Consider the following 12,310-nt stretch of genomic DNA (forward strand, 5'->3'; position numbering starts at 1 on the left):
GTGGTAACGCTTTGTGAGGGGTATAAATGTCTCACAATTAGTACATTGTTTTGTATACCTGAAACTAATAATAATAATAATAATAATAATAATAAAACCAAGGCCATCTGACCCCATTTTACCAATATTGGCTAATGGCTAACATTTTCTGAGCATAACTGTGTATAAACACTGCTCTAAATGAGCACTACTCATGGATTACTTTATTTAATTGCCACAGCAATACTGTAGGAAGATATTGTCAGTATCCCCCTTTTAAAGGCTCGGATAAATAACAGAACCAGAGAGGCTAATTAACTTGCTCATGGTCTCACAGTAAATAACAGAGTTAGCACTCTTACCCAGACCCACCTGACTAGGCTGTGCTCCCCCATGCATCAGCATGTTGCATGCCTGCCTCTGACAATCTCACCTTTCTAAACTCATACCTGACTTACCCAGGCTGGCCCCCTACCTGGTAATCCCCACTCCAGGGCCACCAAGGGCCAGGTTATGATAAATAAATTAAATAGACAGGCAGCTTGTGTCAGAAGCTGGTGGCTGTCTACCTGATATCCATTCTCATTCTTCCTTTATTTTATTTGGCATGGTGATGTATTCAACCAAACCCCAGACTGTCTCGGGGGTATGAATAGTATACAACATAGTTCTGGCCAATGAGGTGGAAGTGGAAACTGTTGGATGAGACTTATACCAGCATTCCTTGAGAGAAGAGCAGAAATGAAAGGAAAAATAAATCCCCATGTTGTTTAATCATTGTTATTTGGATTTTTCAAAATCCAACCATTTAGCTTAATTAAACTCCAAACAAGTAACATAATGTGGTACCTAGAAGTGGGGGAATTGAAGATAACAGAACCTAAAACGTGAAATTGGGTGAGCAAGGGAGGGGAGGGAGGCAGATGCCAAGGGTTTGGACATTGTAGACTGGAAAGTGACCCTAGCTATGTGATGTAAAATATTTGGTGACACTGCCAACTGCTGTGCTTTGGAAAGTCATTGACGTGTTGACTGAGGCTGTGGTGTTAGAGAAGATGATGGGAACATTTTAGAATGTTGGTAGGTGACTTGTCACTCCCAGCAAACTCTAGAGTTCCTCAACTCAACTGACAAAGGAGATGAAAGAAATATCACTTTTCTAAGGAAGGCACTCTTGACATTCAGCCTGTAATCTAAGTTACCTGATAGGCCCCCACTTCAGACCCTTGCAGGGCTAAGAAAACCAGCTTTATCAGAAGGGGGTGGGTGGTGACCCACAAGGCAGAGGTGGTAAGCCTTCTGCTTACAAAGTGTGATTACTCCCTGGAAGCCATTGTTCCAACTGCTCAGCAGCACACATTAAGTAGCATGTGTTAAGTTAAAATTTAGGGAGATGGGTAGAGTTCATAAGCTAGAAAGGAAAGGAAACAAATCATCAGGGATTGCCCAGAAGCCTACTCAGTTTGTGGGGGGATTATATTGCCCAAATACCCAAACCTGGTTTTCAACAGTCTGGGATGGTTAGACCCTGGTAGTAATTTCACAACTCTTCTTCTCCCTCCCTCTCCCTGGCCATTCACATCGTCAAGAAGTAGGCTGGCCATGGGTACGGCCCCTGGAAAGAGTGTCCTTCCCATGCTCACCGCAGAAGTGGCCATGGTAGACAATGAAAAAGGAATAGCCTCCCAGAGAGAGGCAAGGGCCACAGGGAGCAAGGAGAGGCGTTCCTGCCACAGGAGTGAGGGGTTGCTCTTGCTATTCGCGCCCAAGGCAGCGACTGCTGTGTTTTCCTCCCCTCCTTTTATAAATGGGAGTTTTTATGGTAGTTATGCTATACCTGTCCCAGTATTGCATGTTGGAAGTGTCAGGGCTTGCTTATAAGGAGTTATATCCAGAACTGATGGAGAGGGCCAGAGATCCTTTCCCAGAGATCCAGGGCTCTCATCTTGATATGCTAATTGGATGAGGCTTGGGTGCCTTCTCCTTGGGAATGGGGAGTCTATCCCATGCATGGAAAGAAGGGTATGTCTGAGTAACCAAGAGGGAACTGTGGTTAGTTGCCTACACAATATCCCTCCTCTCCTCTTCCTTACTAACAGAAATCTATCTGTGTTTGAGGAGCAAGTTATGTTTCTTGGTGCCCCTTCAGCAAGGGGTGGCCATAACATACAATCTTGGAGTTATTGGGTGGGGCTACCAGAAAGTTTCTAATTTTTTTTTCTTTTTCTTCCTTAAAATGCATATGTGATGGCTGGAGCTTTAGCAGCCATCTTTAGCAGCCAACAATAAGGCAATGACCTGACATCCTTGAGCAGCTGTACCAACCCTAGACATTCTATCTCCAGATTTCTTATTACATGAGAGAAAAACAGCTCCCCAACCCCTTGTTTAAGTACTGTTAATTAGACATTCTGTTATAAGTGAACAAGTCCCTAATTAAAGCATTGCTTTAATTCACTCATGACCCTCAGATTCAAGGTTCAGAATATAATCCTAATTGTTTCAACGGCAGCCCTGCTACTTTGTCAATTAGCAGATATTACTGAGTTCCTACCTTGATTTGGGGGCAGCAAAAACAACAAACAAACAAACAAAAAATACAGGGCCTGTTTCTACCCTTGAAAGAGCTAAAAGCACACATGAATTCATCCAACGGTTTACTAGTACCATTGTGCAGTCCCAGTGTGACAGGAAAACACCACAACCGATTGAAAAACACTGCAAATATAAACGATTGTGACTCCTTTAGGTTGGCTTATTTTTTGGAAGAGCAAGGTACTAGTTAATTTTTAACTATCTACATGGCTCTAGACTAGCTGGATGGCTGTGCATATGAGACAGAGGAAGAATTTGATCCAGCCTTAATTTCATGCAACAAGGGTTGATTGTGCCAGGCACTGTGCTAAGCGAGGGAGGAAATGATGAACAGCCCTGTGGAGGATGTGGTCCTCTGGAGAAAGAGAGCATTCAGTAAACTGTGCGTAGGGCCATGAAGTAGTACATTGGTGGGAGGTGGTGGCACATGATTCTGGAAAGTGAGGCTTTCCAAGATCTATGCTGGGGTTTTAGGGGATTAGAGGTTTTCCCATATAAATTCCAGAAGATGAGGACCTAAAATAGACCTCGTGGATTGCCGCATTCAGCCTTCAATTTTACAGATGAGAGAGATGCACATCAAGACAGGACCAACATCCTTCAGTTTCTGGGTCTGATGACCCCTGAAGAGCAGGGTCTTCAGAATAAAATCTGAATGAAATGAAAATGAATGACCTGGAAGCTATTTTGAGAATCTAATACTTAAAGATATTGTATGTCCTAAAACATAGACTATTTATCCAAATAACAAAACATGGGAATGAGTAGAAATTGCAGAAATTCATGAAACTTCATGAATGTTTTTTCTCAAGAAGAGTGCAAGAAAATAATTGGGACCAGAAAACTAAAATGAATATAAATTATTTCTGTTCCCTACCTACTTCTAAAATACATTTACTGTGGTTTCAAATACTGAAACAAGTTTGCACATTTGCAGTTTAAGATTGTTTACTCAAGATTTGGCCAGTTCTGGATTAATAATATTTCTGGGATTTAGGTATCTCAATTCTGAAAGAGCATAACGATTGGGGAAACTGGGCATTTATGAGGTAATGTACATAGTTGTAATATGGCAATCAATACTTTGAAAAGATTGCCAACTGACTGAGACCATCACAGCTTCTGCGTTTGCAGCAAGTAATCATGAGATCACTGTGCTTGCCCATTTTAATGTGACCTTCCTGTTCCCTTTGTATGGATTGGGCAGACATGATGCCACCAACCAGCCATCCACAACCCTATAGATCACGCCATCAACACATAGCATGTATTATAATGAGTTCTTCTTCAATTACACTGGAGTTATTTTTTTAAATAGTTGTTTTACAGTATTTTACAATTATTCCTTTCATAACAATTGCTTCTGGCGTTTAGGCTTTGGGGTAAATAATCTTACTATATTTAAATTCTCAGGGCTGGCTGAGTGGCGTGTTGGTTAAGAGCTGGCTTGGGACGCCGGAGAGCCCCGGTTCGGATCCCACAGATGAGGGCCAGTGACACTGCCCTCTACAGCTAAGATGCTGAACAACAGCTCAACCTGGAGCTGGGCTGCCGTGAGTTGCAGGCAATGGCGTAGGCTGCAGCCCCTGCTGCAGTGGGTTGCCATGGGCTACCGTGTGTAGCCAGCAGCCAGGGTGAGTGGCCAGCAGCTGCTGTGAGCGGCCGTCCAGAAGCCGGCGACTGATCTGCCTCGCCCGGGAAGAGCGCAATGATGGTGCTAACTTGGGCCATGAAGCAACATCCTCCACAACTAGACTGAAGAACAAAAGGACAGCAACTTGTCTGTTCCCCTTCCCCCAATTCCCCAGCGCTGTTCCCATCCCCCAATTCCCCAAATAAAAATCTTAAAAAAAAAAAAATTCTCAGCATGTGACTGCATAGGATCTGACCTCATCATTAATTAACAATGACTCAAATATTTATACTAGCTAGTAACATACTCTACCACTAGCTACCTGTAGGTCCCCAGGCAACTCATTCAGCATTTTTGAGCCTCAGTTTTCTTATCTGCCAAATGAGGTGGTTCTACTAAGTTTCCTCCAGTTTCAGTACTTTCCTGGACTTTGGAGCTGAGTTGGCAAGTCAGGGATGGAGTCGCTAGCCTCATTAAGAAGCATATACACAACACATGGAAGTTTTAAACTGCAGAAGAGATGGGCCAAATTGCTTTATCAGATTTTGAGTATCTGCCAAGACAAAGGGAGGAAGAGGGCCCCTGGGGTAGTTTTACATTCAGCTCTACCAAAAGACAAGAAGAAATATATCCTACTGAATAAAAGCTCTTTGGAGCAGCAGAAAGAAACAAGATTTCAAGACAGGAGAATGAACTTGCCTAGGGGGCAGGGTTCAATAGGAAATCCGGTGTTTCTACTGAGGCCCCACAGACTCTCCAATTTGGCAAGGGCCTAAATTGTGCAGAGACCGGCCTCCGTGCCCTCTCCTCCAGACTGCTTGCAGGATCCAGGGCTGGAGTGCCTGGTGTGGAGAGAGTATCCTCAGAGGAAACCAAAAGATCACAGAGCACAAAGGTTCAGCCCATGTGCCTCTCTGAGAAGCGTCCCCTTTTCCCAGGCCTTACTGTGGGAAAGGCCTCAGACAATGGTCATGAGACAGCAAGTCACAGTGCATGAGAGTGAGAGAAAAAAGAATCCTCATTTGACTTCTTCCAGGCAGGAAATCAGAATTAAGGAGAAGGAAAGATTGTGAAGGAGTGTGATAGACCAGTCCTCTCTCACTCCCAACGGCGCCCCACAGCTACTCATGCGCCATTTTGGTTTTAAAAGGGGTGGGGGAGAAATAAAGATAAAGAAAATAAGATGAGAGGTGGCAGAAATGGGAAGGAACTAGGCTGGAAATCATCAAATGGAGGTTCAACTCAGGACACTGCCGTGATGTCCTTGGGAAGAGGTCTGGAGAAATGAGGAGGCTGGACCCACTATCTTTTAAGGTCCTGCTGTTGCCGTGTCCGTGTTAATGTGTGGGGAGCCTGTGCATAAGTAAAAGATGTGGCTGGAGAAGGCGGCTGGGAGGCCAGGAGATATCACAAAAAGGACCCTGGTCTTTGTCGACTTCCCACCATCCATGTCTCCAGGCTCCCAGCTCAGAAACATGAATTCTGTCTGCACAGTCAAACAGCACCTGCCTCTCCAGTGCAGATGTACTGTTATCAGCAAGAAAGCTCATTCATTAATTTTCAATTGGAAATATAATTATTAAGTGGGCAGGGTGTTTGCATCCCTGCAGGCAGGACGCAGAGGACGGCAGACTTCAGAACAAGAACCAGGTGAACATAGGAGGCCCCCAGCTTAGGCACTCTGTCCCCCACTCCAGCCTGGGCTTCGCAAAGGAAACTGCCCACTTAGCCAAGACTCGCCTCCACTGGAAACACCGAACAGGCATCGCTGTCGTATGGCTCCTAGCAGTTTTCTTTCCCATTCTCTGTGCAAACCACCTCCGTTGTAGTCACACCCCTTTGTCCAAACTACAAACCATAACATCAGTAAGTGTTGATTTCTATTCTCTGAATTATAGGCACCATCAAATTTTAGTCCATCCTCCCCAAGATGACTATGATTTGAGTTTCGGATTCGATACGGTTTTATAGACAATTTTACAACTTGGGTTTTCCTGAGGCTGGCTATTCAACTGTGTATAACGTATTTACTAGTTTAATTCTCAACAAAGAAATGTGTCTTCTGCATTTCTAAGTGCAGGGTTGTGGGGAGAGATCTCACCATTGCCCCCCAGGACCAAGGACACCTTCCAGATTTAACAAAACTACACGGGACAACAAAGCGGTGACACAGCAGGCACGGCAGCACAGCTTTCATCTGCTCAGAATGGTGCATGTTGAGAGCATGATGGAGGCCGGACGGGAGGAACAGAACCAAAGTCACAAAGGAAAAGCCAGGCGAGTCCATGTTCTCCTAACCCCTCTTGGCCTGGAGCCCTGCTGAGGGGCCTTATGCTGCTGAAATTCCAGACAGCTCTAGAGTTTCCCAGAGCCCTGTGGCCCCATGGCAGCACCCCTCACAGTGACACAGATGGGGGAACAGATTGAGAGGGGACCTGCGATTCAGTCAATAGAGCGTTAGGTGTCCATGATGTCACTCGGCAAAAACTCACTTCAGATAGGAAGCAGGTTCTTATCCATTAGGCAAAGCTCCTTGCCAGGAAATAGGATTAAAAAAACAAACAATAAAACCTGTAGAGTTCTCTGTATAGAAGATAATGCAGGCACTGGGGCGCATCTATATGGGGGGAAAATGTAGACAGTTGGGTGCATTATGGGTTTAAAGTTTTAGGACAGAAGTCTAGTCTTTATGTGGCTAAGCCTGTAGAGACAGGTGCTGTGGGAAAAAGATGCTTCCGGTACCCTGCTGATGTGGGGAATTACCGAGATGAGCAAAAGGGCCATTACCTGCCACCCACCAAGTTCCGCTGCAGCATTTCCAACAGGCTTTAAGCACCGTGGTCGGATGACTCCAGGTTCAGGATCATCCCCCTGGGACGCTGGGCACGGAGACGGTGCCAAGTCAGACTCTAAAGGAATCCTGTGAAAAGAACTGAAGACCTGTTCTCAACTTGAAATCGCAAGTCTCTCCGCCTGAGGAGGTGATTAAAAACTTGGCCCTCCTCCCCACGCGGCGTTCTTGCACTCTGCCTGGCGGGCCCCAGCTGCTGGCCCTGCTCTCTCCTGCTCTGTCTTGTCATTACCCTTCCTTCCACTGATCTCCACGCCTCCCCATTACGCCTTTCACCCGGGTCCTTTCCCACGAGGCTCATGGCCAGAAAAGAAAGGGAAAGAGAGACGCCTGTGCCTCTGGGGCTCCTGGGTTCTACAACATAAATACTGGGTAAGCCCAGGAGGATTCCTCAGGGAGGAAACATTCATTCATTCACTCATTCATTCAACAAATATTTACTGAGTGCAATAAACAAAGTGACATTCCTACCCTCGGGAACTTAAAATCTGAAGCATTCTCCCCAAGCTGAGCTCAGCCCCAGAATCACTGGAGGCCATTCAGATATCTGCATTTTTTAACAAGTATTTCAGGGAACAAGGAAGTAACAGGGCCTTAGAAGCTATTGGTTAGGGTAACATGAGAGGTGCTGGCTACGCCCGTGACGCAAAATGGAGACCCTGGGAAGAAAGTCAGCTTCAATATCCTAATATTTCAGGAGACCACCTCATTTCCCATGTAGGGTTGTTAGATTTAACAAATAATAATACGTCGTGCCCAGATAAATATGAATTTCAGATAAACAACAAGTAAAGTTTTAGTATAAATATATCGCTAGTATTATAGTATGTCTTATTATATGTATGGCCCATGCAATACTTGGGATATACTTATACTAAAATTTTATTCACTGTTTATCTGATATTTAAGTTTAACTAGGCGTCCTGTATTTTATGTGGCAACCCTACATGCACCCCATCCGAAAAGGAAACTCTTAGAGCCTTCGAGCTGCATGCCTTGTCTGCCCTCTGTGAAGTAATGCTACCCAGCATCCTTCTCCCTGCCTCAACAGGTCTTTCACATCCTTCTGGGTGTAAATTTTATCCCTGGGCTAGGGGCACCCACACTGCGCAGGCAGAGAGTGAATGAGTCCGCTCTGGGATCACAGCCTACCACCTCACTCAGAGGAACTTCTCTTCCTGGGCCCCTGTCACCTCCATCTTTCGTCTCCTGTGCCCAAATCTGCTACTCCCTGCCCAGATGCCTTCCTTAAATGGCCCTGCGTGCCTGGACTCTTAGTACTGGTCCTCTCTGGCCAGCTGGCCTCCCGTCCCACATAATACAGCTGTGTCATGAGGATGAAAGGTGACAAGGAATAAAAAAACATTTGATGTCACACAACAAGTACTCTACCTGTGATTGTCAAACCATGACCCTAGGACCACAGCCTCCTGTAGGTTTACAACCACAGCTGCTCTGCTTTTGTCAGTTTTGTTTATTTTTCTGGGTAAGATTTTATTTGAACCAAGTTAAGTAGCTAAAAACTGTTTGAAAAATCACTAGACTATATAGTTGGCAACCCAGTCTATAGCTTATTTTGACTTGTAGAGGACACTCTACACTGTCTACCCAGCATCCATTCCCTCCTTCCTTGCCCCCTAACAGAATCCTGATTTTTGTTCAGGGATCTAGCCATCCTTTTCTATACAATAGGTGCCTCGGCTCTAAAGATGGGCCTAACTGACCAAAGGGAACATCCTTCCCTTGCCAGCAGTGGTTTCAGGAATGGGCAGGTGACCCAACACTGGTCAACAAGTCATGACGTGAAGCCTTCTAGGTGTCTTCTGGCAAACCTTGCCTCACTCTGAAGAGAAAGTGCCATGAAGCAATGGTCCCTCTTCTTTCTCTGGATGTCATCCACAATCGGATGTCTAGAATTGCTGCTGCCATCTTGATACCAGCCTGAGGTGAAGCTTAATGCTGAGGATGGCAGAGTGGGAGAGGAAATGAAGCTGGGACCTCTATGACATTGTGGACACTGTGGAACCATTGAACACTCTTTCTGTAGAAGCCAGATGGGTTGGATTTTTATTGCTTGCATCCAGAAAACAACCTCTTATAGATGTGGTTTTCTGCTTGGAGCTTTTATTAAAAGGGAATGTGAAGACAGACATGCACATTTAAACTGAGATTAGCAGCAATAACGGTGGATATACCTGCCTCTATTTCTAACCCAGAGGGCAGAAATTTGCTTATCCTCATTTCTCTATGGATAGTACCCATAGTAGGAGCGGAATCGACCAGCTTTCCTTTTTCTATGCATTTGAGTAAACATAAATCTAGTTTAATGTTTGTTGATGAAGTATCAAAAATGAAAATAAATGTAGTCCTCCCTCGGGCAAAGCCTTCATATTTAAGTGTCCTCAGAACCACAAGAAGCAGCACATGGTGTTTGAGCTGCCTTCTGCATTTTTCTTTTGGAGCACAGGCACAGGCAGACACCAGGGTCCCTCAGGCATCTCTAAGGTGCAGAATCCCACAGCCCATGGGCAGAGCCCTGGGCAACTACACCCCACTCTACCCTCATGCACTTGACTTTTCCTGCCACCTTCCCCTCCAGAGAGTAATGAGCGAGTCCCCTGGTTTTGAGGGTGGAGCTCCCACTCTGGAAATTTCCTACCCATGCTGACTGCTCCTGTTTCAAACATTTCCACTAACCTATGAATCAACTCTTCAGGAGAGTGCTGGAGGCCTGACTCCGGGCTGTTGACTCTGAAAAAGTGAGTTCGCTTCTCAGGGATTCTAAATAGTGTAGCCAAGTCACTAGAAACTAACAACATCTTCAGTCCACCAGTGAAGACATAACTAGTGGAAGGCTATAAGTCAGGGGCTCTAATTTCAGTACAATAAGGCCAAAACATATAAAGGAGGAAAAGAAAATATAATATGGATTAATCATGGACACCAATAAAAACAAACACATGAAACTAGCAAGGGGATGAAAACAGACATACCAAATCGAGGCCAATTCATTCCATAAATATTTACTAAGAGCCTGCTACCTTGGGCCAGGCATAACCACAAGTTGCTAAAAATACAAACTGAGTAAGCTCTGTTTCTGTCCTCAAGAGATTTCCAATTTTCCTTGGGAAAACAGACACATAAATAACTTAAGATAAACCTTAAAGAATGAAAGAATTCACGAAGTGGGAATTGCAGGAGGTGGGAGTCATTTACCTAAGCCAATTCATATGGAATTCTCAGAGTAAATGCGTGGGTAGTGCCTTCGTGCAAAGGGAAAAAGGGTGCCAGAGGGGGAGTATGAAGGTGTTGTGGGGGGGCTGGGGGGAGGTCAGTGTGAAGAGCAGATTACATGTGGCCTGCCCTCCTGTTCCGAGGAGTTTGACCTTTCTCACGTAGGCAACGGGTTTTGGTTGATGGTTGGTGGTAGTTTTATTTACTCAGTTATTTAAGCCAGGGAGTGATATAACCAGATTTGGGATTTCATTTTAGAAAAGAATCCATATGGGAAAACGGTCACCACAACGGAAGTAGGTTACAAAGTAGTTTTAATTGAATCTGAATTGTGTTTAAGAATGACAACAATCTCTTTGAAGGATATTCACAAAAATAACTAATATCATCTCAGGGAAGTAAGGCTATGAGTGGTTTGTTTTTTGTTTTTGTTTTTTACTTTTACATTCCTGGATTTTCTAAATGCTTATTAAAATATATTACTTTGCTGATTAAAAAAAAAGTAGCGTGTACATATGGATACAGATTGAAAGAGTCTAGACAGCAGGGAGGCTGGTTGGAAGACTGTCCTCATAGCTCAGGTGTGATATGACTCCCTGGACCAGGGCAGTGGGGACAAGGAAGGGGGTAGTGTCTTGGGCCATTTCCAAGGCAGAACTGACCAGTCTATGTGACTGCTTGGAAGTTGGTGGGGGAGGGGTAGGAGGCGGCAAAGATGACAGAGGGGATTGGAGAGGCCTGCGGCTTGCCCCCCAGCGAGAGACCTTTTATTCACACTGGCTCTGTCCTTTGCCTCTTCCACTCCAGGAGTCTGGATTTGGCCCTCTTGTCGGGGACCCAAACCAGACTTCTTAGCTTCCTCTGTTCACACTGCCTACAAACCTTTCCTTCTTACTGTGACAATGGACTCCCGCCTCCCCTACACCCACCCAAAGCGCCCTGCTCCCCACACCTATGAGGTCTTGGCCAGACACTCCCTGTCTACACTCACTGGGCCGGGGAGAGCCAGGGTTGCAATCAGAAGCTCACAAAGCTCGGCCTCTTTTCAGGCGGTTGGAACTCCAGTGTGGGAAGCCCTTGGCTCCCACTCTTTCTCCGCCTAGCCGACTCCGGCCACAGGTGTAGTCAGTAGCCCACCAGCTTAGGAAGACCAGCGCATTACCCGCGAGCCAGGCAGGAGAGGACTGCACACACACTGCCGCTTTGTGAGCACAGCCCTCCACTCCTTCCCCCTGCGGTTTCCCAACGCTCCCACTCAACAAGGAAAACATGGATGTGATTAGGAGGTTATTCGTGGGCCAAACAGTTGCAGCCCAATTCTCATCAGACAGACAGGAGGGGGGCCAATTTCCATCAGAAAAGCCAAGGGAAATGAGTGACAACTGTAGAACTGAGCTGGCTGGGCCAAGGAGAAGGAGCTGCAAAGGAGAAAATTGCCTCTATTAAGTCAAATCTGCCCTGGGATCATGGACTGTAGAATCAGTTCCAGGCCACACTTTCTTTTGCTTGATCACATTAATCTGTCTTGTTTTTTTTTTCAACGACGTTCCTGTTCCTGCCACCTAATAAAGTGGATCTACTCCCTACTCCTTTAAAGATCTATGGAACCTGAGAAACAGGCAAATTCGAACGAGAGGGTAACATTTACAATCAGTGGAATAGGCTATGATCCAGCTCTAAATTCCAAAAGGAAAACAATTTTGATTCAAAAAGTAATCCGACAAAGACAACTTTTCAAAACTTTAGGCGTAAAGACTATATTGGGGGAGGGAAGGCCAGTGAGAGAATAGGACTTGGTCAATGGTGTGCTGCAGCTGGCTCTTGCTGGCTCCCGAAAGCTGACGGGTACATTTTCAGGTATTCTGCAAGCTGTTGACATCATATTCGTAGGTTGAAATCAGCTAAGGTGGAAACATTTACACCATGGAAATTGGCAAATGGTGCAAACCAGGATGGCCTCTCCCCTGGCCATTTGTTAAACATTTACCAGCACACCACTGAATATGATCTTCTTTTCA

The 12,310-nt window shown here is 45.4% G+C and overlaps 1 protein-coding gene across 4 annotated transcripts in view; it reads right to left on the minus strand.

Annotated features, from left to right (window-relative positions):
- Positions 1 to 12,310, minus strand: part of PDZD2 (PDZ domain containing 2) — a 385,588-nt gene that overhangs the window by 258,689 nt on the left and 114,589 nt on the right. Inside the window, exon 1 of one of the 4 annotated variants that reach the window (XM_019647869.1) lies at positions 6,995 to 7,114. The exons of 2 other annotated variants lie outside the window; for them this stretch is intronic. The gene's annotated coding sequence lies outside the window, so the exon portion shown is untranslated. Of the gene's footprint in view, positions 1 to 6,994; positions 7,115 to 12,310 lie in introns of those variants that run through there. One more of the 4 variants, XM_019647871.1, reaches the window with a different exon arrangement.

Source organism: Hipposideros armiger, unplaced genomic scaffold, assembly GCF_001890085.2.
Source record: "Hipposideros armiger isolate ML-2016 unplaced genomic scaffold, ASM189008v1 scaffold_117, whole genome shotgun sequence".
In the NCBI taxonomy this organism is placed as follows: domain Eukaryota; kingdom Metazoa; phylum Chordata; class Mammalia; order Chiroptera; family Hipposideridae; genus Hipposideros; species Hipposideros armiger.